The sequence below is a fragment of the Neolamprologus multifasciatus genome, chromosome 23 (genome assembly GCF_963576455.1).
Source record: "Neolamprologus multifasciatus chromosome 23, fNeoMul1.2, whole genome shotgun sequence".
Classification (NCBI taxonomy): Eukaryota; Metazoa; Chordata; class Actinopteri; order Cichliformes; family Cichlidae; genus Neolamprologus; species Neolamprologus multifasciatus.
This window is the reverse complement of record NC_140460.1, coordinates 7895522-7919636: the sequence shown is the minus strand read 5'-3', so window position 1 is coordinate 7919636 and position 24115 is coordinate 7895522. Positions and strand designations below refer to the sequence as shown.

The 24115-nt window shown below is 39.4% G+C and overlaps 1 protein-coding gene across 8 annotated transcripts in view; it reads right to left on the bottom strand.

Annotated features, from left to right (window-relative positions):
- Window positions 1-24115, bottom strand: part of dab1a (DAB adaptor protein 1a) — a 233661-nt gene that overhangs the window by 74040 nt on the left and 135506 nt on the right. For 7 of the 8 annotated variants that reach the window (XM_085152580.1, XM_085152585.1, XM_085152584.1 and 4 more), the window contains one exon: window positions 20389-20445. The gene's annotated coding sequence lies outside the window, so the exon portion shown is untranslated. Of the gene's footprint in view, window positions 1-8657; window positions 11696-20388; window positions 20446-24115 lie in introns of those variants that run through there. The other variant, XM_085152581.1, reaches the window with a different exon arrangement.

Sequence of the window (24115 nt, the reverse complement as noted above, 5' to 3'; positions counted from 1 at the left end):
GCAAATCGAATCTCTCTTTTATTTATCTGGTTAAAGTACGTTATTCCCAAAGACCCGGTCTTTCATAAATGTTCCACGTCAGTTTGACGACAAGCTGTTCTTTTTAGGACAGCAAGGGCTTTTTTATTGCACGCCAGCCCTGCGGGTCAAATTTTATGTAATTCAATTGCAAATTAGGGGTGAGAAACTGTCAAAAAGATTGTATGAAAATCTTTTGGGATAGAGGACAGATGTAATTGTGTCACAACTACTCAAGCCTTTGCTTAGCGTTTGTTAAGTACGAAAGTTTAGTCTTATTTACATGGGGCAGAACTGTAAGGTTACCCACCCTTACTGCAGATCCATGTATTTTGATACCAACAACTGTAATATTTACAGTCAATCAACAAAACTGCACTACTAAATCTGCCAAACGTTCTTACAAGGGAATGGTTTCTTCCAAATATGTTGGAGATCTTTAGATCTTAGCATAATAACACTACACACATCACACATCCTTGACCTCTGATCTGGATTCCTTATGATTTAGATTTGAAGGTGCAAAAACTGCACAGGTGAACTTATTTTTCCAAATGTATGAAATGTCATTTTTAGTTACTTAAATAATTCAAATCAATTCAAAATGTCTATTTTTAAACATCATTTGTTTGATCAGATGAAATGTTTGCTTGTCTATATATCTAATCTGTCTAAAATAAAGATTTCCACTTACTATTTTTACATGACTGCTCAATTTTTTTCCATCTTTCTGGAACATTTGATCTATTTGGATTTACATTTAAACTGAAGAAATTCTGACTGAGCGGCAAAGAAGAACTGATTAATTAGCACCACTGGGTTAGCGTCCGTGGGTGGTGCCAAGTGTGATATCTCAAAAAAATAAAAGATTTCTACATTATCGAGCTCCGCTTTCTTTTTGCAATAAAATATAAACTGCCTTTTACAGGCTCAGTGATATGCATGCTGCAAATCTCCAAAACTTGAAGCCACCAAGACAATCCTAATGGCGTGGCAAACCTTAAAGGCCTAAGAGTAGCCACACGCTATGATTCTGTCACATGATGCCCTATTTCAGTTCAAGTCATTATAATGAACTACAGTAGTATGCAAAGATCAACACAAGAAAAAGCAGCATAAAACATGCAGTGATTCTTTGCGATCATTATTGGCACAATATACCCTCTACTGACACCAGTATTGTTTTAAATTTACCCTACTTCTTTAGTTATACTCTGGTTTCGCCCCCCACTCTGTGCGTGTGTGTGTGTGTGTGTGTGTGTGTGTGTGTGTGTGTGTGTGTGTGTATGTGCGTGTGCCTGGTTGATGAGCAAAAAGAAAAGCAGCATGCATGGATTAAATTGGGATTTGTAATGGTGAAGTGGGGGCTTAGTGGGTTCAGTTTTGGAACTGGTGCATGCGTGCTCAGGAATCAAGGCAAAAATATTTCTAAAAAAAAGAAAGAAGCCGTACATTTAAATCAGATCTAATTAATAGATGTTAAAGAGCAGGCCTCTGATAGAAATCAGCCGCTGCCTGGTCTGATCTGCTCTGAATGTGGCAGTGAGTATAAGAGACGGCTGATTATAAAATCTTTCTATAAGTTCACTCTCCCGTGAGGCTCCCAGTTAGCTTAATCTAACAGTCTGTCTCAAAATAGGCCACATTTTGTTAAATGTATATAGTCAATGTTACAAAAATAAGCATTTTACATCTTACAGACACTTATTAACCCTTTTACTCATAGTGGTCACTACAGCGGACAGCTGTTTTCTTGTATTTGTGTCAGTGTTGATGGTATACTTGCACATAAACCACTACATTGGACACTGATGTGTCACTCCATACCCTGTCACCCACTGGTCAGCCAGTGTTGTCCACTTAAGTAGACATGTAAAAAACTCTTTGAAAAATACGTGTTTGAAAAATGAATTTCGTGCATAGAGATGAATAAAAATCCTGATTGAGGTCGTCATAATTCATGCATGAAAGGGTTAAACGCGAACATATTTTTAAGTCACATTCTGACCTACCTTTCCATCCATCCATCCGCTCTGTTCAACTGACACAAAACAGGCAGAACTAGCTTTTAGAGAAACCACCTGAGAGCACGAAGGCAAATCCTGCAAAATATCCCATAACTGCAACATTTTCACTCTACATTTGCAATTAACCTAAGGTTGTTTGCACAGGACTTCATTTTATTTTTGTACACATTGTCAACATTGCAAACCCCTCAAACAACTTTTTTTCATTACAAAATGAAAAAGTAGCCGATAGCAGTGTATATCCACATTTTCTACAAGTCTGTTTGTTCTTAGATGTACAAGTTGTTGATGAGTCAGCACAGAGGATAAACCGTTAAAGCTCTGCAATTAAATGACCACTCACAGCTCTGCAGAATCATTTAAGCTTCACCTTAACCTCCTCTGAGCTTCTTTTCTTTGATGCTTCAGTTAATTTTTTTTCATGAATAAACATTTTGTCTGTTATCATGATTTTTTTTATGAGTTTTCCTATTGAGTAGTATCTACGAACTGAAACGATTTTTGCAAAAGATTGGCTATAAGTACAACACATAAGTGAGAAAAAGACATTAAAAAAAACAATGGAGCAGTTTTCCTGCTGTGAAATTAATACTGTATGCAAAATCCAAATCCAATTTTGATCATTTTTATGCCTCCACCTGAAATGAAACTGAACCTGGTTTATGGGTTGAGCAGATTTCATGATCCATGAAACTAGATAAGACTCCATTCAGTGTTTACAAATGTGTTTTTGTGAAGCTGAAGTGCTGAGCTCCATGAGCTGAAGCAGGAGGTGCATGTGTGGCACGCATGAGTATATGCTAGTGTGGCAGCATACTTCAGTTTTAGCTCTGCGGGCTGAACGCAGGAGCATCTGGGCACCCACCCACCCTCTCCTCTAAGCCCAGCAAGCACTATATGAGCCAGGCACTAGGTGCTCCAGGGAAGCAGCCAGTGCTACGGTTCCAACCCAGAAACAACTCTTCTGTCCTAGACACAGATGCCAGACTCTACCTCCCATTTCATCTACTTAGAACAGATGTTTAGCACGCAAAGCAATCCTAACATGTCCTACGAGGAATTTAATTAGGTTACCAGCACTTTGTCTTTCAGACAGGGTCAGACAGGATATAGCACCTTTACATGCTACTACACAGCTTCCTGCTTTAGTAAGTAAACATGCTATGAAACATCACTGTGAATTCCATGGAGGAGACGGTGTATGATGATGGATATTGAATTACGCCTAATCTTTACAAACACCAACAGTAAGAGAGAGACAAAGGGGAGAATCATGGGACGGTTAAAAATTCATTAGTGAGCAGCAACAGAAAAGCGCAGATGGAGAGAAATCATGAGAAGGGAAAAAGAGAGAAAGAAATAGGAGGAGAAATACAAAGAGGCAATCCTCTGAGGAAAACATCTTTCCACTCCTGTCTTTGTCTATTTCTTTCTCTAACTTTGTTGCAGTCTCCCAGTGAGTGTGGAAGCCAGTGGAGCCGATCCACAGGGAAGAGTCACTTGCAACCCCCCTCAGCAAATCTAAGGGCCCACTCCCATGCTCCCTTCACACCATAGACGCATTCATTATCTATTGTATTATTTGAATAAAGAATATTGTACAAAACGAAGCATCTCTGCTCCTTTGTATATGCCTGAATAAAAGGCAAAGGATCGCAAATTAAAATGTAATTTGCGATACTTTGTTTGTTGTGCTCTCTCCGGCACCTAAAATGTCATAAGGCGCATGTAATACGGCTGGGGTCTGCTGAGGCATAGAGCACCGTACATCACTGCTGTGAGTGTGTGTGTGTGGTTTGAGGGAAGGGGGTGGTCAGGGATCTTGACTTCTGTGGAAATTAGAATGTAAGGCGCTGAATTAATTGAAGTGTTAATGTGCTGTGACTTCAGTCTGTGTGTGTGCCCGCGCCCCCATGTGTATGTGTGTCTTCACCTCCTGAAAATGCCTCCTATAAAGTGCTTTTGTTTGCTGTTAAAACTCATTAACAAAGTGAACACCTTTGTGATTTTACCCCAAAGTGGCACTCGCTGGAAAAAGAAAAGGAGGACCGATGTGTAAATCAAGGACGGGGGGGATTCAATGTGATAATGATGCTGAGAAATGCTAATGTTGATGTGAATGTGAGCAGGGAAAAAAGAGGAACTGAAGAGCCTTAGTTCCATAATCAGCATCCTTATCTGAAACAAGAGGATCCCTGAAGCTATGCTACAGAAAGAGACTGATGGAGGGAGAGAGAGGGAAGGAGAAATAATGAAATACAGACAGAGATAGGGTAGACCCTGAAAAGGGCAGGGATGCAAAATCAAAAACAGATTGAGAAAGGACGAATTAATAATAAAGAAGGGTTGAAAAGAACTTGATAAGATTCATCAAAAAAGGTTAATAGCATGGTTGTTCAGTTTTTTTTAAAGCAGAATATGTTTTGTTGGTCTGTAGGAGTGAGTCCTCTGTGGTTCATCCTGGACTACAAACTTTCCTTGTGCACTTTAAAACAGGTCAGTTTTACAAAGAAAATGTGTCTTTATTTCCCCACAGCAAGCTATTGGTGTGAAAAAAAATTCTAAGCCTACGGATATGCATTATGCCAACTGACCTGTAACAGGTACAATCCACCCATACAAGTAAAAAGCGGAAATAACAGACAGCATTCTTTTTTCCTACTGATCCCATTTCAGAGCAAAGCAGAGGATGCTAAACCCATAAAGCAGTCTTTTTGTGGTCAAATATAAGGACAGTGAAAGTGCATTGTTGTCTCTGCAGATGCTAATCCCAGTGCTGTGGACAGATTGCGAGTGTTTTAAGAAGATTACAGACTGCAGAGGCAGATTAGTTGGCAGCTTGATCTGAACCTCTGGATGGACTGCCCTGCTCACTCACAGGCCCTCTGTGGGGGTGTGCATGCGTGTAATGTGCTTTAGTGTGGCTGTTTGCGTTCAAAAGGTAGTCATGATTGGTGGTAATGACAGCTTTGTGCACATACGGCTTAAAAATGTGTTTGTCTGGGTGGATATTGATTTGCCAGACACAAACACACTCTCAGTTTTCTTCATAGCTAATAAATGGCAAGAAATAGGGTACATACGTACACATAGAGTCCCAGTGGGCTGTAAAGATATTCTCAATGCTAATTATATGAGACTGCGATCACACACACACACACATGCAGAAAGTGGATCAATGAGAAGGGCACCCAGCCAAGAGCCACTCAATTCTCCCCCCTCCCTCCATGTGAAACAGTGGAAGCCCTACTGAAAAAATACCCTTACTTAACATGTTGCCACCTGTTTAATATACCACAGAAAAGTAAATATAAGAATGAGCAAGGTTTTATTTTATTTAAGATTATACTTTTGACAGCGGTTTAAATCTAAGAAAAAGGGAGGAGTTCGTCTTAAAGTTCTTTCAAACATAATATTAGAAGCTCATAGTGTAAGGAAATCAAACCTGGCTTTCTGCACTGAGATACTCCGATGGACTTGACTTAATTTACAGTTCTACAGGCAGAAAAGCTTCAGTGACCGTAATGCATTAATTGCAAGGCAGTGGCTTCCTAAGAGAGAGACTGTGGCTTCAAGTCCCATCTGGGGTGTTTTAGAGAGTCTAAAAGCTATCAAAGGAAAACTGTTTGCTTTGGCAATAGACAAAAAGACTTGAAGAAGAGCTGTGTGTAAAAGCTGGCATTGCTTTGGGAAAGGTCAAACACAAATTTCATTTCCACAATTTCACCTTTGAACTGAATAATATATTTGTTTTTGGGATATCTGCCTAGGAAGCAGACCAAACTAGTACATGCATATTAATTTTACTACTACACAATCTTAAATTCTAATGAAACTGTCCCTTTTTAAACACACTGGTTCAAAATAGACCCAAGAGTAACTAAACCTGAGTATGAACTAGTCCTAAAGACGATATAGAATTGGGAATTATTTTGTGTTGTGACATAAGCTATAAAGCTGGGGGGGAAAAAGACACTCCCCTCAAGTTTCCAGGTCAAACAGAAAAAGAAAATAATGAAGGCAGGGAACTTGATGAATGTTAGTTATCTACATGCACAAGTATAATTCCACTGCAGCTGCCAGCTCATTGTTTTCACCACAGCTAATTTAACAAAATGCCACTGAGACACACACAGCCTCTGTCACATCCAGCAGGTAACTTGAATAGGCTGTCACTTTATTGTGATGTTGAATTGTATCCATAGCAACAAGTGTCACTGGGGTGCCTCGGCAAAAAAGGCAACAACGTGAATTATAAGTCAAACTCTGTTCATTACAAAGAACAAATGGACTAACATACTGTATGCTATATTACCTTTACTCCTTTCACCTCTCGTGATGGTGCTTCAGTGTAATAATGTGAAACATAACTAATTAAAAAATACCTCACTATGTATTATTCTTTGGCCAACACAAAAAGTTTGTGGTCTACACGCCTGCAGCTAAAAGCAAATTAAGTTGTATTTGAACTAAAGCTCAGTGATTAGCAAACAGCCAGGTCTTCACAAAGGCCTCAACATTTCTCTGTGATAGCAGTCATACCATTTAAACTTCACACGATGCACAGTTAAAGCAAAACCTTGAGCTCATTGCAATCCTTTTTAGATGGTGCTTCATTTTCCGACAGTTTGTGATTTTATGCAGTGATTTACATGGTGTCGCTAGAGTTTCTGTAGATCACAAAACAATGGGGTGAAAAGAAGGTTTTCCAACTGAGATACAACATCAGCTACAAGCCAGCTTTTACAAAGGCAGTGAGACGCTTTAGGAACAGAACAGTAAGCTCCAGCTTCCAAAGATTTCATGACTTCAAGACTACATAAACTTAGAGAACCCTTTTCTCTTTAAGATTTAATCCAACATTCATTCAGGAGCGTTGTCTACCGTTATCGAGTACACATAAAAACTAAAATTGCAGGAGGCAGCCTGGGTTGTGAAAAGTGACTGAGAATAGGCAAAAGGGAGGCTGTACATGGGACAGACGGAGCTGAGAATTGAAAGAGGAAGAAAGAGAGCCTTCAACAGTGTTTTCTTTGAGTTTCCTCACAATACTCTGAGGGTTTCTATGACAACCTGGAGTCGCCAGCTGGGTCTATACAGGCAGAAGTAGGAGGTCTGTTTGGCAGAAGAGGAAAAAGTATCCAAATACTTTACTCAAATCGAGTAACTCCAGTAAAATAGTCTGTCACTCAAACGTTTAGAGCTAAAAGTAGCATGGCGCAAGTTTTATTTAAAAATTGGCACTGGGCTGGTGTGGGCATTTTATCTGTGAGTACTGTAGAACTAACAACAGGTATCAGGAGTGGCATAATAGGTGAAGTGTTTCCATCTGAAATGCAGTACAGCAGAGCACCATAAATTCAAAATACTCAAGTAAACTGACAGCACCTGACAATAAAAGAGCAGTTGTTGGGTAAACACATATACACGGAGATGTGCTTGGGTTGGACCAACCATGACGCACTGATGTTACCATATCCCCAATGACTGTATCGCAAGAAAAATATAATCTGAAACATAGGTATAAAACAAGTATTCACGATGGCATAAACCAGTTACACGAGCTACATCTAAGCAATACACTACGATGTATATAAAGCTGATGCGGCTTGTGCGCCAGACAGGGAGAGAGAAGAGAGTGAGGGTCTGCAGAGCGCCACGGCTTCATGATTAATGCGGCTTTTAGCTGCAGCGGATCCTGGGCCCCCCCAAAGCAACCTGACCGGGTTGCCCATTCAACTCTCCTCCCCTGGATCTGTCGCCCTCTCTCTTACCCTATCAAACAAAACCTAGTGATTGCGGACCATCTGTAGCTCACACACCATTGCATAGATTTCTACACTTTCACTTCATCAACAGAATCTCATCATGTTTTGCGTTTCAGTACATTTTATACCCCTCCTATTGTGAGACAGCCCTCTAAAACCTCGGACAAACGCCAATACATCAGAAACATCAGAAGAGAATTAAAAAGTTTTTTTTATAAACTTGTTTATTTAAAAAAAAAAAAAGAGTCAATCACAGTAAGGTCACAAGAGACACGTAAAAAAGCTATCTTCAAGAAAAATCCCACAAAGTATAATACGGTAACTATAAAGTCAGGGCACTCCTATGTCAAATTTTGCCCCAGTGGGGTAGGAAACACGTGTGTTTCAGAGAGAGAAAGGAATAAAACTTATGGTTTCGACACTTTATAGTCGTTAAGCGCGTAAATCTGTTGCGGAATCTCCGAGTGTGGGGACGCCCCGTAAAACTACACACGCCAAATGCACCAAACCGCTGTCTTCCCTCCCGCCTTACAGCACACACACAGCCTCCCTCTACTATCTCTGAGAGGGTCACTCCCCCCACAAGCCTCAATCCACACACACACACACACACAAACACACACATACATACATGCGCTAAAATCCCGATGCACCAGCAGCAGCAGCAATAGATAATTCATTGCAGTGTCAGTGGCAGAGCACACAGAATCCACAGGCTTCTGATCACATTCAACTATCACACAGCGATCTAAAAAGTACACGCTGGCAGGACCTTACGCACAGGACGAAATTTGCCACTTGTTCTGTTCATTTCCATTCGGGCTGTTTGCGTTGACGCACTTACCTTTGCACTACTGCGAAAAAGAGCACAGTTAGTTCCCATTTTCAGAAAAGGCTTTAGTCTCCATTCATTCCCGTGAATCCCCTCCTGGTTTATTCAGACATCCACAGTGTGTTTCAGCAGGGAGAGTAATCCAGTTTTCCATGCCGGAGAGAGCGCGTGCGAGCTTCGTTACATCTTTTCCCACAATCCTCACAAAACTATGCCAGGCTTCTTTCAGCGCTTTTTTTTTCTCCGCTCCTCGGTCCTATGCCCCCCTCTTCTTTCCTCTCCCTCTCTCTCTGAGGTTGCCTGGTTACCTCTATCTGTAGGCTGGTTCAGACCGCCGGCCTGCAGCCAATCACAAGGCTGGGTTCATCTTAACCCCTCCGCTGCTGAACTGTCCTGATTTCCAGCTTTCAAGGAGTAAGGGGAGATGGGAGGTAGGAGTGAAGAGGAGAAAAGGAGAAGCACTGGGTGATGGTGAAGGATTTAAAAATGTCTATTACAGAACTATAATGACCACAAAAAAAGAAAGAAAAAAAGTGGATAAGTGTGGAGGAGGAGCTTACTGGTGGATTTAGGTTTAAAATGAAGACACGTGGAAACAAAGTCCTTGTGAATGGAGAGGCTGCATCGCTGTTGGGACAGACAGCACTGGATGTAGCTTAGAGGCAAGTTTTAAGATGACTGTACTGTCCAAAATTCACCATCATCACACATCAACTCTTTTTCTGCACACCAAGTATTGCTGGCATACAAAACCCACTCACCGAAACATGAATGCACCAGCCAGTCATCAACCAGTCATTCAGCACAGACTATTGATTGGTTAACCACCCACAGTTAAGTCATGCAGCCCAAATCATTTCTGAGTCATGCACTTTGCAGATTCACATTGGTGTCTAACCTTCCTGCTCAGAGAGTGGGAGCACACACTTAAAGTTTTCAAGTTCAAGTTCAAAGTTTTGAAGAAATGAAAGAAAAGTGTCCTAAGGACAGAAAACACATCTTCCTTAATGTTGTTGATTAATTAGTATAAGACTGACAAAAAAAATGTAATTATAAGAGTGATGCAACTATACTGAGCTGACTGAATCATATTTTTCAGTTGCATGATTTTCCTCCAGTCTCCCATAAGCCTTAATCTTGTGCAGCCTGTCCTCATTTAATCCTTCCCTTTTACTTTTTTATTCCTGCACCTCATCTTCTCTCTTTCTCCCCCAGTCTCTGGCCTTAAATCATCCCCTACTCTCAAATGTGTTGCGCTTCTGTGGGGAGTTTAGGAGCTTCAGCACGGACACGATTCCTCTGATCTCTGCAAACACTGGAAGACACTCGGCACTCCTCCATTTAAAATCTCTTCCGTGTTCAAACAAAGATAGAGGTCTTTATTTTAATGTAAGAGTATGACACAAGCATAGTGTGGATTATGTTAAAAATACTACTTAGGAATAAACAAAAAGGTATAAAAGTATTTTTTCCAGACATCTTAGCATTAGTTTTTGCCACTTCACACGTCATGCGTAGCATGATCTTGCCATGTTTCGAAAACATTCTTGCAATACAAATAATGCTAGCTTTTATCAAAGTAACCCAGTTCAGAGAATGATCAGGGGACTGCCAGTTCCATGATACTCAGCATAAATATGAACCTACATCACATAGAAACAAAGCAAATGGCAGAGCATTCAGAATGTAATCCATCCAGTGAAGGTGAATGTTTCCAACAGCATGCTTAGACATGGACACCCATGCGACGAAGCTCACGGTGCCCAATTTCTGTGTTGATGTTAACGCTATAAGAGTTTTGGAACTCAAAAGTCATCAAAGTGTTGGCGACCTTTACGCATCGTGTGCCTCAGCAGTCAGCAGCCCTCCTCTGTAATTTTATATGTTCTATCACTTTGTGGTTGAGTGTCTGTGGTTCCTAAACAATTCCACTTTGCTATAATACCACTTACAGCCACTCGAGGAATATCTGGAAGGGAAGACGTGCAGCAGTGACATCCTCTTACAGTACCGCATTCAGATTCAATAAGCTCTTTTGAACAACCCAGTCACTATGGTTGTCAGAGCAGACTGCATGGCTAGGTGCTTAATTTTATACATCTGTGGCCATTGGATTGAAAGCCCCTCAACTCAAAGATTAAAAGGTGTGGACCAATATTTTTCCCACATAGTGTATCTTGCAGCATCATTGTTTCTCCTGTTAATCTCTGTAAAGAAAGCCTTCCATTGCTGTACCCTTCTGTTCCAATTCATTAACAAACTTTTCCAATTATCTACTGTCACTAGAACAGTTAAATAGGGTTTGGCCTTTGTTTCACCTCCTGAGAAGGACTTTAGCGACTGCTGCTTATCCCAGGAAATCATTACTGGGTAGTCTTCTCTTTACAGGACTTTCAAATGTGCTTTTCTATCTCTGCAAAAGGGTTATACACATGATATTGTGGGTAACTTCTGGTTTGCTTGACTGTGCTTCGGATAGAACTGGTGCAGTTTTCACAAAGTTTTTTTTCACCCAGACGCATACCCCTTAGAAAACTTCAGTCAGGCCAGGATCAGATGCAGAAAAAGTCCTTTTTGCTTAGAATAACAATTTAGCTTCAGACTTCTTCACTCTTCTTCCCTTAGTTCTTAATATCACTGTTCCTTTGAAAAGAGATATATACCCCACCAATGCCTACACATAGATTTACACATATACTAACACATATATTTATTCAAGTGCAATAAATTCTATATCCTTTTGGATTATTTCAAAGTTTTCTTCAAAACATGCAAATTAATGGTCTCCCCAGATAAAGAAAAATCTCTTCTAATATTTTTGGATCTAACTGTGTGAGAAAGTGAAGAAATAGAGAGGACTGCTTTATCTGTTAGATCAACAAAGAACGATTGGATTACTCTCAAATTATAACTAGAGCCATTACTTAAGGTGTGTTCAGACTAGTGTGAGACTAGCAGCGACTAGCATTAATAATCTAAATTAGGCCAGAACAAAGGTACAGATATGATGGTAACAGAAGAGTCTCCTAAAAGAAGACATATATATATATATATATATATATATATATATATATATATATATTTATTAGAGGTGGGAATCACCATACATCCCACGATACGATATTATCACAATACTTAACACACGATACGATATTATTGCAATTTTTTAAAATATTTTGCGATATTCAGATTCTGTACATAAAGGTAAACTTTATCAATATTCATTTTATCTAATAACAAAGTCTCGCACTCAGTCTTTCTCTCATTTCAGTTTTATTGCTGACAAACTGAACGGTTTGTATTACAGTCTAGTCCAACTTAACTGAACGCAACCATCTGGTACAATTATAGCTATTCTGAACTATGCAATATGAAAACTATGCAGCCCATTCAGCAACTGAAGAATTTGAAAGTAAATTAAAACAAAATATAATTTTACATTAAATAAAAAAGTTTTAAACTTAATTAAATAAAACATGTCTTAAATTAAAATAAGTAAACTGTCATGTTTATTGCTGCCAAAAAAAAGTTAAACACATTTGGACAGTGAAGGAATGTCAGGATTCTTGCTCAGAAAAAGGATCAACATGCTCTGAAGTCAGAGCACAAAAACCTTTTTGTAACAAAATATCGATTTCTGCTGTCCCTGTATCGATACATTATTAGCAAACAAAATATCACGATACTACACAGTATCGATTTTTTCCCCCACCCCTAATATATATATATATATATATATATATATATATATATATATATATATATATATACACACAAATATAAATGTTATCACCGTCCACAGTTGTTTTTTTATAGCCACTGTGCAAGTTTTAGCTTCTAAAAGGGATGTCAATCGTATTTCATCATCTCACAGAAACCTCAAGTAACACATCCCCATGAACGCGACGCCCTGTGTTTTGATTTCGGGGTTTTTTGTCATTTATTTTTTGTCTCATTACTATCAATCCTTCATGTTCTTTCTATGATTACTGGTTAGATCTTCAAGCCAAGAGATACTGACATTTGACCAGGAGTGACAATGTGATGCTGAGTGACTCAATATCGTGCAAGCTTTGTGGTTATAAAATGGGTAAAATGTTAGTAGCTCTCATGAAGTTCACAGGGACATATTTACATTGTTCATAAATCTACTCCTGTGCTTCTAAACCTCATTTGAATAATAAATACTCCTTCTCCACCTCACATTTCTCCCTAAACTTTTCACCCCATCATATAACTTCATGCAGTGCCTCACCACTCTCTCCTAACATCATCCTTTCGCTCCCTGTGCTAACCGTAGTCAGCTCTCTCTATCTATGCAGAGCCCTCCTCTCTATCTCCTTCCCACACTTCAGTATCTCTGCCCGTTTTGCCGTATCATCCTCCCTCAGTATCTCTTCTCTCGCTTACCTTTCTCTGCTCTCAGTCTCTGTCCGTCTGTCTCAGCTTGGTTGAACAGATAATTCCTCATGTGGGAAGTGCTGGGAGTGTTACTTTAAAATGTATTTCAGTACATATTACAGAATATATTCATTTAAATGCTATCTTTAATGTATTGAGTCAGATTGCTCAAAGTGAACAACATATTTAACACTTTGAAATGTGTACTACACTGATGCCAAAAAAAGAGTTTATCTAATGGCGATGTTTTGATTAGCGTTTACATAGCACCAAGTTCCCATAAAAACCAGCAGACGAGATAAGAATTCAACTGAATTTATAGTTCCACAGAAAATTTTGTTTTCACTTTGCTGCCTTACAAAAATTCATCTTAAAATAAAAATATCAAAAGGTTACTGGCCATTGAACAGAATACAGGTTTAAGGTTCCTAATTGGCTTCACCTTTCAAACTCATCACAGCTTATATAGAAGAACAAAAGACAGGCAACACAATTTTTTTTAATCTGGTTCAGTATATTTTGTCAAACAGTTGGAGAACAGTATTTCTTTCAGCTTGCAAAAGTCACTGCATGTCAATAGTAGACAGTATAAGTAGGTGCAGTAGCAATAGATAATTAGACCTGCATTCAACTAAACTATAAGTATTCTTTATGATAACAGCAGACTTTAAAAAGTAATAACTTCATGTACTCTGTTGATTGAAGAATGTAACTGTCTGTTAATTACTAGATATTTAGATTGTAACTTTGATTCATATTTTGTATTCTAAATTCATTTGACTTGTAGTGTACCCTGCTACACCCAAACACTGGATGTTGCTAAAACAGTAGATAGCTTTCTCACCTTCCACTAACACCTGTCACACACTCACACACATAACCACTCATTCCCGTGGACACATACAACTCTTTTAGGGTAATCCATGGGAATGTCCAGATGGATACGATCTGACGGTCAGCTCCAGTGTACTGTTCAAAAAGAATATTTATTTCAGAGGATTAGGATTTCTCTAATTCACACATATTCAGCAAGGGGACAAAGAAGGAGATAGGAGAGGAAAAAAGAAAAATAGGGACAGAGAGCAAAAAAAAAAAAAAAAAGGGAAAGAAAAAAATGAAGCGCAGAAAGAATGGAAATTTGTGCATATTATCAGCAAAACTGGTCAAACTCGTTAAAGGCAACAAAAGCAGCTCTCTAATTGCCTGAGCATAGTTCTGCAGAGCAGAACTGATGTAAACGCTACACAGTACAGTGGTACTATGGACAGTCAGTTCAGCAAAAGCTTGGGTAGAACCTTGAGGCCTCTAACATGTTGACCTGCTATAATTCAGATTCAGGGTTAAACATAAGCTGTGACTGGGGAAATTTCTGCTTAGAAGGTCAAACCATATCTTATCACAACTCAACAGAGATGTGATGTCAGTGGTGTCAGTTATAGATGCACTACAATCGAGATGGAATAACCCAACCCAACAGAAAATGAGTTGAGTGATTATTATTTATGTGTCTGCTGAACACAAGTTGTTTCACTTGTTAAAGAGCCAATTGTAGCCATGTGTTCGAAGTCTTGTACCTCTATACTGCAATCAAATATGCCCACTGTGGTCACATGACTATACAATAAAACCGTTACAATCACTTGACACCTATGAATGACACAGTCTCCTCTGACAAGGCATCAATATGTCTGGAGGTGAATTTGAGAGACCCATCTACACAAGATGGGTCTCAACAAGACAAGATTAAGTGATGAGCCAAACGTACACACAAGGATACAATGACCTATCTCATCAACTCTCCTGTATTTTGACACACATCCAGAGTTGTGTGCGCGCGAGTGTGTGTGTCAGAAAGAAGGAACTAAAAAGTGAGAGGGATAGAGGGATAGCAGAGGTTGATGGCATGGAGATATGACACTAGACCCCCTTCTGAAGATGAAATATCACAGTTCAACTGCAGCTATCAAAGCATGCCACTCTTCAATAACTCAGATGTATCAGGATATCAAACACCTGACAGATGTGAAGGGAGGAAAAGAGCATGTGGAGATGAGGAGAGATGGCTTTTTGAGATGGAAAATAGATCAGAAAGGAATATATATATTGACTGTTATAGAAATATCCTACTAATGGTTGGTAGGACTGAAAAACAGCGCAGAGGCACTAACCATGGCAGCATAGAAACAAGCTCTGAGCATGAGATCAACAGAGGCTGGGGTCTACCACCTGGGGTCCACTGAAGAGACCCCAGGTGCAGGCGGTGCAAAGATACCCTTAAGATAATTCAGCACATAACAGCAAGGTGCACGATGCCAGTAGGCAAGGCAAACATGGAACGCTATAATAAAGTGGCTGGTATAGTATACACGAACATCTGTGCAGAGTATCAAAATGGGAAATGCCCCCTAGAGTGGTTGAGAGAGGAGCTTGACAAGAAGTGGAAGGTGAAGTGACCGGTGGTGCCTGTGGTAATCTGAGCACTTGGGGCAGTGACCTCAAAGCTGGGTGAGTGGCTCGTATGTATTCTCATGCACTCTCAACAACAGAACAAGGTTGACTCGAGTAGTTGACTTGGGATGATTTGGTTTGTGTGTGAGCGCGTCTGTGCATGTGCACCAACCTGCAGGGGGTTAAACACAACAACGTGAGGCAGAAATGTCACACATTAATGCTTTTATCAGGATGTGTAACACTGAGGGCTTCTGCCTCTGAAAGCTTCCATCATATTTCATCATGTTTCATTAAAACATTTGCATATACAGACATGGGAATCTACACACATAGATGCCCTCTAGCTACCTTGAACGAGGGGGGGGGGGGGGGGGGGGGGGGGAAGGGTATCCCATCCCTCTATAATAACAGCTATGAGCCCTACCACCATCCTAAACTCACTTTACTTTCAGTCTAGACACCCTAAACCAGGTTTTCAGATTAGTTTATATCTGTGATACTAATGTTATGTTATGGATTGATACCAATTCACCAGTTTTACTCGTGGTGGTGGTGGTGGGCGGCTTTATCAATAGGAACAGCTGCAAAACATGTGAAAAGACAGTTAAAAGTTAAAAATATATGTACTTCATATATTCTAAAGTTGTTAAGTGGGCCAGATTGGAGTCTTTGGCAGGCCGACTTTGGCCCCTGGGCCTTATGTTTGACACCCCTGCATTAGAGTCTTCAAAAAATGAGAAAACAAGCATAGAAATACACAAACCCCATGCTTAAATATTATATGAATGTATATATGTATCATAATAGGAACATAATTTGGGCCTGGGAAGTAATTAAAGAAGGTTATTAGCAGGAAAAGATTAACAGGATTTTAAGTGACAGGCACAGTGGTGATAACATTACCAGCAACATTAGCATGAGCTGATGTGTTTTGTCCATGAATTAAGTTGTCAGTGAAGCTTTAATTTCCATCAGTTTTGTAGACTGTTTTGCAGCTCTGATTTATTTTTCTGTTTATTTGTGTTCACAGAAAATTATTCAAGAAAAAGCCTTTTATTTGATTTCTAACTGAATATGGAGCAAACATATTAAGCACCTGCTAGTCAGACATTCTCCTATACTGGCAATGTGTCTACTGCTGTCTGTTATCTCAAATATTTCTAATATACACACAAAAACAAAAGCACATTTATAGATAGTGTTTTTAATGTAGTTTCTGATAAATATAAAATACTAATTTATGTTTTTTTTACATTTTTTGATGCCTTTTTAAATACTGACAATGAGCAAATATATGTAAAAAAAAAAAAAAAAAGAGAGTTAAAATGCTCACTTGTTAGTGAGTATCCTATTATAACAGGTGAAGTTTGGATAGTCAAGCTGACAACAGTTTTAGTGCATGCTCGATATTGTAAATAATGCAGAATAGGCTGAGTCTCATGGATGTTGTCTTCATTCATTTTTACTGGTTCAGTTACACAGTAGTACTCAAGCTTTCTTTGCTTCCCTCTGTGCTTGATAGCTTGTCCAGTATGTCTGGACATGTGCAGATGTAGGCATGCAGGCGTGTATTTAATGTGATAAACACACCTTTTAGTTGAGGTCACAAAAAAAACAACAGGTTAATGGTTTGCTGCTAATTGCTTTTTGATTGCTGGAGTTAATTACTAGGCACACACTTCAGAACAGGTTTCCTTTATAGCACTGGTATTAACCTCACAGTGTCTTTCTCACTCTTTTCTGTGTGTCAGATTCAGAAAAAATGTCAAGTGACTTTATAGATTAATATAAAATTTGCTTACACTGTTGAATTAAAAAAAAAAAATACAAATATTGTGCTTTGTGACAGTAAAGAAAACACTCTTGATGGCTCTGCCAAGACTGCCTTGTCTCTTTTATTTTTTAGCATTTTCATGTTTACAAACCTAGGCAGGTTTAAAAAAATTGCAGAATAGAAAATGGTATTGGTTTTTAGAATGCCTTTTCCTTTTGATGCTGTGAAGCACAATGCTGAAAGCAAGGACACAGCAGGAACTCCAGCCCTCTGTGTTTTCTGAGGCTACACACTATTGCTAACTGCATTACTTTAGTAGATATGGCCAGATACACAGCTGATAAAACTCTGTACCCTCCACCTCAACTTTAACTCAAAACACGTGTATACTTGTGTTTCAGGGAGAAATTGTGTTTCTGTGCCAGTGTGAGTCAACGCGTACTTTGGTTAGTGAGTGAGGGATGCCTGGGGCTCATTGCTCATCTCAGTGGGTATAAATAGAAAAATTGAGAGCCAGGAATATAAGGGCATCATTGTGTGTCTGAGGGGAGTGAGAGGCTGCAAGAAGAGAAAAAAAAACATCTAATCTGATAGCAGGTGGATTCAAAGCTAAAGAATCCACCTAAATCGAACAGCAAGTATAATTTGTCTGATTGAAACTATATTCAAACGGATGCCCCTCCGGTGGTCCTCCTTGGGCTCTTGCACTCTGGGGCCTCTGGATGTCTGGGGCCTGGATCTCCTCCATGCCTGCTTCATGCCCTGGGGGACGGGGCTATGGCTCTCTACATCCTCTAGCAGACCATTACATGGGGAAACCATTTGAATACAAGCGCGCCGATCCACACAGGTGTGCACATGGGTGTTCACTGTTTGTAGACTTAAATCACACCTTTCTTGGCTGCTACTTCAAAGCACATTGTGCGCTGTCTGTCCTGCGTGCTGCACAACAACATTCAATATTTAGTATTTACTGCTGTTTACACTTAGCTAGATTAATGCGATGGTGTTGTGTATAGTATGTTGCTTTGTTTTGTTTTTTTTGCTTGTTTTCTATTCTTTTTCTCTCAACAGGTGATCCCGGAGATATTTTTTCTTCCCCCCTTTCTCACTGTCCCTCTCCCCTTCTGTTTTTCTTTTCCTTCCTCTTTCTTTCTCCCTTTCCTATCCCTCACTCATGTCTGTCCCGTCTGTAACAACTGAAAATAAAATAAATAATAAAAACAAAGGTCGATCAAATGGACCAATACGGCAATGCCATGATGATCCATTTGGCAAAATAAATCCATTGGGTATCCTTGTTGGTCTTCAGACAACAATTCTGATGGCTAAAGAACCAAATGGGACAGGCGAAAAAAAAAAAAAGAAAAAAAAAAAGAAAAGAAACTATATTCAAATTGCCACCAGCTAAATAACCTGGGTCAGTATAAAGTGTAATGTTAGCATCCAAAACTAATTTTTCAAAAGCAGGCTCAGATTTTTGCAAAAGGTGCCTTCATGACACTTTTTTTCCCTTCCTCTGGGTTTTCTTGGGTCATTCATTTTTCCTTTTTCTTTTTTTTTTTGCAGAGGCAGACCTTTGGGAAATTTGCCACCACCAACCCAGAAACAGCTCCTTGAAAAGAGTCCAGACATCTAAACAAAATAAAGATTTGGTTAAAAACGTGAAAGGGATTGAGACATTTTTGCAGGACACTGAAAAGATATTTAGAAAAAGACATTCCTATGTGTGGTACAGCATGTGAAAACCTAATTTCAAAACTTCTATGCTTTGCTTCTTCTTATTAATTTTTATGCTTCCAAATATTTTGAAACTTCTAAATTAATATGTAAAAAACAGATGCGATTTATCTATCTTTGATTATTTTTCATGAATTCTTCTCTTGAAGATGTCAAACTGTGTCTGTTCTTTGAATTATCGTATTGTAGCACATTCATAAACGATTAAGTATCTGATTAAAAGCTCTATGAAAATCATGAAAAGTCAATGGATCACATTAAACACAGCATCATCGCGTCAGATTGAAAAGCCGTCCGCATTAACATTTTGCTGGCTGACTATCCAGGTCGAACTCCTCTGCATGTGTGGAGTACTGAGGGAGGGGAATGTTTTAGGATGGGGACCACCTTCACTGTGCTGTGTTTATTTGCAGTTTCATGTATCAGAAATTGTTTGATAAACAGCATTTTTTGTTGAGATAAAAATGGGAAATGATAGAACGTTGTTCTTAAATACATGATTTCTTCGCCGTGTCTTTGGCTGATTTTTCACCACTGCTCCATCTAAGCATTTGGGAACAATACTTACATGTACTTTTCATATTTGGAAAAAAAGATAAGCTGCCATTAGTAATATTTGTACGTGTACCTGGAGCCGACATTGTGTGGATATCAGATCACAACAATTCACAACCAAACAAAATAAGAAACAACAACTAGTTGTGATCTGTACACATATTAAAATTTCAGTTTTGAAACAATGTTTAACCCATTTCTGAAAGCTTAGTACCATTTAGGAATCTTTCAGACCTATAATCAATGAAAAATTACTGTGTGTAAGCATAAATTTATGGTTGAAATTATAGTTCTGTTTAGGTCTCTGTCAAAACTCTTTACCTTTCCATTTACTGCCACCTTTAAAATCAAAGGGGCATCTTTTTAAAGACTGTGAGTGGCTGACCACATTTAGTCCAGACAACAACATCCATGGATGTCTGATGCTTCATTGGGGTACTAATTTGTTTATAGCATTTAGTATGAGTTTACTCTACTGTTAGCAGTAAATTGAAAATAGTCATTTTCCATAATCAATAACAAAGGGTAACAAATATAAGCTTTGCAGCAAAATGCAAAACAAAGAACTGTAAACAAGACATGGTATGTGCATCTGACATACTTTATCATTCACTGAGGATATTTGAGTGCTTCACACAGGGTATTGTATTCACACAGACACTTAAGTGTATTACACAGTACATAGCGTTCTCTCAAAGTGTCACATTTTTGGTCAACTTTCTGAATAAAAGGTAGAACTGAACAAATAAGATGAGAGGGCAGCGCCTCTCATAACGTGTTAAAAGCACACAAGTGTGTGTGCTCTCAGAAGTGAATGCATACCTTAGCGTCACCACACCTGGTGTCCATATCACTGCTCCTCAAAGAGGGAAAATGCACCTGTAGAAGAGAGCGAGGGAGAAAAAAGGAAGGGGGGAGAGAGGGATATAACATTAAGAAAAAGCACTTGTCAGGTCACCCATTAGAGTACCATTACAATACCAATCTCTTTTCCACATCTTTCCCTTTCACAGTGTGTGTGTGTGTGTGTGTGTGTATATAATTCTCCTTGTGTGCCTCCAGTCACCAACGGGGATATGAGATCATTACCTGTGACTGCGAGGCTAATGTCATGCACAGCCTCAAAACACACATATACACACATAAGCGTACACACAAGCAGACTAAAGAGAATAATGTGACTCTGCCTCAGTAACAAAACTACGGTGACCGCAGGGCTCGTCTCCATTTGGATAAGGCACGCTGTTTTACAACCTGCTTCCAACACCGGCAGATGAGAGAAACAAGAGGATAGAGAGAAGAGGGAGAAATGATAGAAACATGAATTGAGGGGATTCTAATTGGAGACATGGTGGGAACGAATAGCTCGCTCTTTCTGATGGAGAAAAAAAAAAACAGATGAGCTGCACTAAGCCGGGAAAAAGGTACAGCTGCAGACATAATGTATGCCTCAGAATACGCTCATTAGCAGTCGTGGGAATGTGAATGACAGATGCAGATGCAGATGATGGGAGGGGTGGAAATGGGTCAGAAGGTGGAGATGACTGTCCTGGCCTCTAATTAACTTTTCCATCAGCCTATGGCTCTTACTTCCTATTATCGCCGCTTGCTCCTTTACTCCTACTGCAACCATATGACAAGAGTATGTAAAGGAAAAAAGGCAGGAACATGTGTCTTTGTCTACACTAAAGAGACTATTCATTTTCATACAGAAATATGCCTTTTTTTAACTCTAATATTCAACATCATTACAGGTGCAGAGCAGGGATTTGAAGCACAGGTTAATGATTCCAGTTCAGATCAAGAGTTTCCATCCAAACTTCCCTCACAAAGAGAGGCTGGGTCAACTGGTCAGCTTTTTTTTGACATGCAGGTCCAAATGCAACATGCTGACTTCATCACCATAAAATATTTCTCTGCATTAATCTGTGGAGACATTTGTATGTACCATATTTTTTGGACTATGAGGCGCACTTAAAATCCTTTAATTTTCTCAAAAATCGACAGTGCGCCTTATGTATGAATTCTGGTTGTGCTTACTGACCTCGAACCGATTTTATGTGGTGCATAAATATGTTTTAGTACGACATTCGTAAGCTACGAAGCCGCATCGTTTGGTGGATTGTCGGAGCATTACAGCTACAGTAGTCAGGAGCCTCGCGGAGTAATCTGGGTCCAAAACTCTGTCCGCTTCAGGTCCCAAAGTCAAACGAACACTGTGGCATCACTGAGAGTTAAAACTGTCTAAATCCTTTCATCTTTAATAAAATCATCAGTGTTGCTGCTTTACCAGGTGTAACAATTAAGTTTAACATCCAGCCATCCATGAAAACTGAAATTATTAAATTTAACGGAGTTAGAAGTTAGCAGGAAGTTAGCTCGCTAGTGTCCACCTAAACATGATATACCATGTTCTGACTGAGAGATTTTTGAAAGAATTAAAACATACAGCTCTGCTATCACTTCCAACATAAATGAAGACAAAAAAACAAACAGCAGTGACTTTTGTAGGGTTACTGAAGTTGGACTAGCTGGTCTATAATGATGTGCTACGTGATCACTAGCGACACAGCTATGTTAGCATAACATAAATAGTGAAGCTGGAGGATGAACGCTAACTTTTATCCACTCGACAAAAGTTAACGTGAGGGTTCCCGATGGTTAGGGAGAAATGCAATTGCATGGCAGGTAAACGGACCAAACTTCAGCCAGGAGAACAACTGAGATAATCTATCCACAAAACACGGTTAGTCATTAATATACTGCAACAACATGGGAATAGAGCAGCTGCGAGAGAATTCAAAATTAATCAATCAATGATACGGGAGAGGAGGAAGCAAGAAGAATGAGTTGAGTAAAGTTTGATTCATCTGACTGTTTCATTTCGCCTAATGCGCCTTATAATCTGGTGCGCCTTATGTATGAAAACAGAGCCCTTCATTGACAGTGCGCCTTATGGTCCGAAAAATACGGTATATTCACAGAAATACAATGACTACATACACTTTCAAAGGGAGGCATGCGTGGGACTTCCATCATATAATTTTAGTGTAGAATCATGAAGCTTTTTGAGAGTCTTCAATTGCTTTGTGAATCTGGCAAATTATACTATTAATACCCAATGACCTCTCAGCATGCTTATTTTAAGATTTCAATTATGAACAATAACATAATTTCAAGGGTAGTATTATTAATTTATATGAAATCTGTAACTCTCTCTCTCTTTATCGCTGTGTATGTATGCATTCCTGTTATTGAGGCCGAAAGAGTAATTCACATGATCTACAATACTAAACTATATGGTTTATTTTCTTGCTGATTAACTGAAAAGAATAAAGACAGATAGGTTTATTCTATTTATTCTTGCATTGTTTAGATGCACAAACAAAAAAACTGTGTCAGGACTTGTTTCCTCCCCCACACTGAACTACATATGGTAATGCTGTGATTCCCTCTCTCCTCAGAGTCTTCTTCTACTCCAGTCATCTCCTGTTCCCATTTAATTGTCTCTTTCAATCTAATTTTGTTTTCAATTTCAATTACTTAAACGTCACATTAGCAACACTGCACAGACACAAAGAGTATTAACAATGCGATTCACAGAATGTATGATTTCATTCTGTCTCCTTCACACTCTCGCTCCCTCGCCTCCCAAACATGCACACCGACTATGTGTCTCCCTCATAATCATGTTGGAATCATGAGGAAAGACATAGGAATATAAAATATTAACTGCACATTTATTCTAGGCAAGCAGAATATGAAATAAATTAATCATGGCGTACAAGGCTGTCTAGATTCTTATCCTTTATCCTTATCTGTCTTCATGTGCTGTGATGTGCGTCGCAGGAAATTAACAGTGGCCAATGACAGCGACCAGTGTGTGCACCGTATGTATATATGTGTAAGTGTGTGTGTAAAATGATCTAACCATTTCATATCTATTACTAAATGCAGCAGCGCCACTTGTTCTTCTCACATTTTATCTACGTGCAGCGATTTTTCCTGTCCCCCAACCGACCCAAACCAGTTAAATCAGTAATGCGATGCCTTCTGTGGTTTGAGTACCTTTGCAACACCTGAGAAAATTACTCTGATAACGCCATGGTGGTTTCTTCCTGTTAAAAGGGAGTTTTTCCTTCCCATTTTTGACAAGTGCTTGCTCAAATAGGGTCGTTTGGTTGTTGATGTTGGGGGCACCTGGTTTGCGTCTTCCATGGGGTGGGTTCGATGTGATGCCGAGCTTAGGCAGTCAATGTGGGGGTTGACGTAGAACATGGCCTCCAAAGTGCACACGCCGCTCAGTCACAATGTCCTGGAGGGGACGTGTGGCAGTTCGACGGTGTACTTCTTCGTTGGTGACATGGTCGCAGTAGGAGACCCCCAGGATCCGTCTTAGCCATAGCTGCTGGGCCACATTGAGTCTTTTGGCGATTCTGGCTGATGTTTTCCACGTCTCACAAGCGTAGATCGCGGTAGGTATAACGATGGAGTTGAGCAGGCGAATCTTCGTCGCCAAATCGATATTTGAGGTTGACCAGGTCCGCCG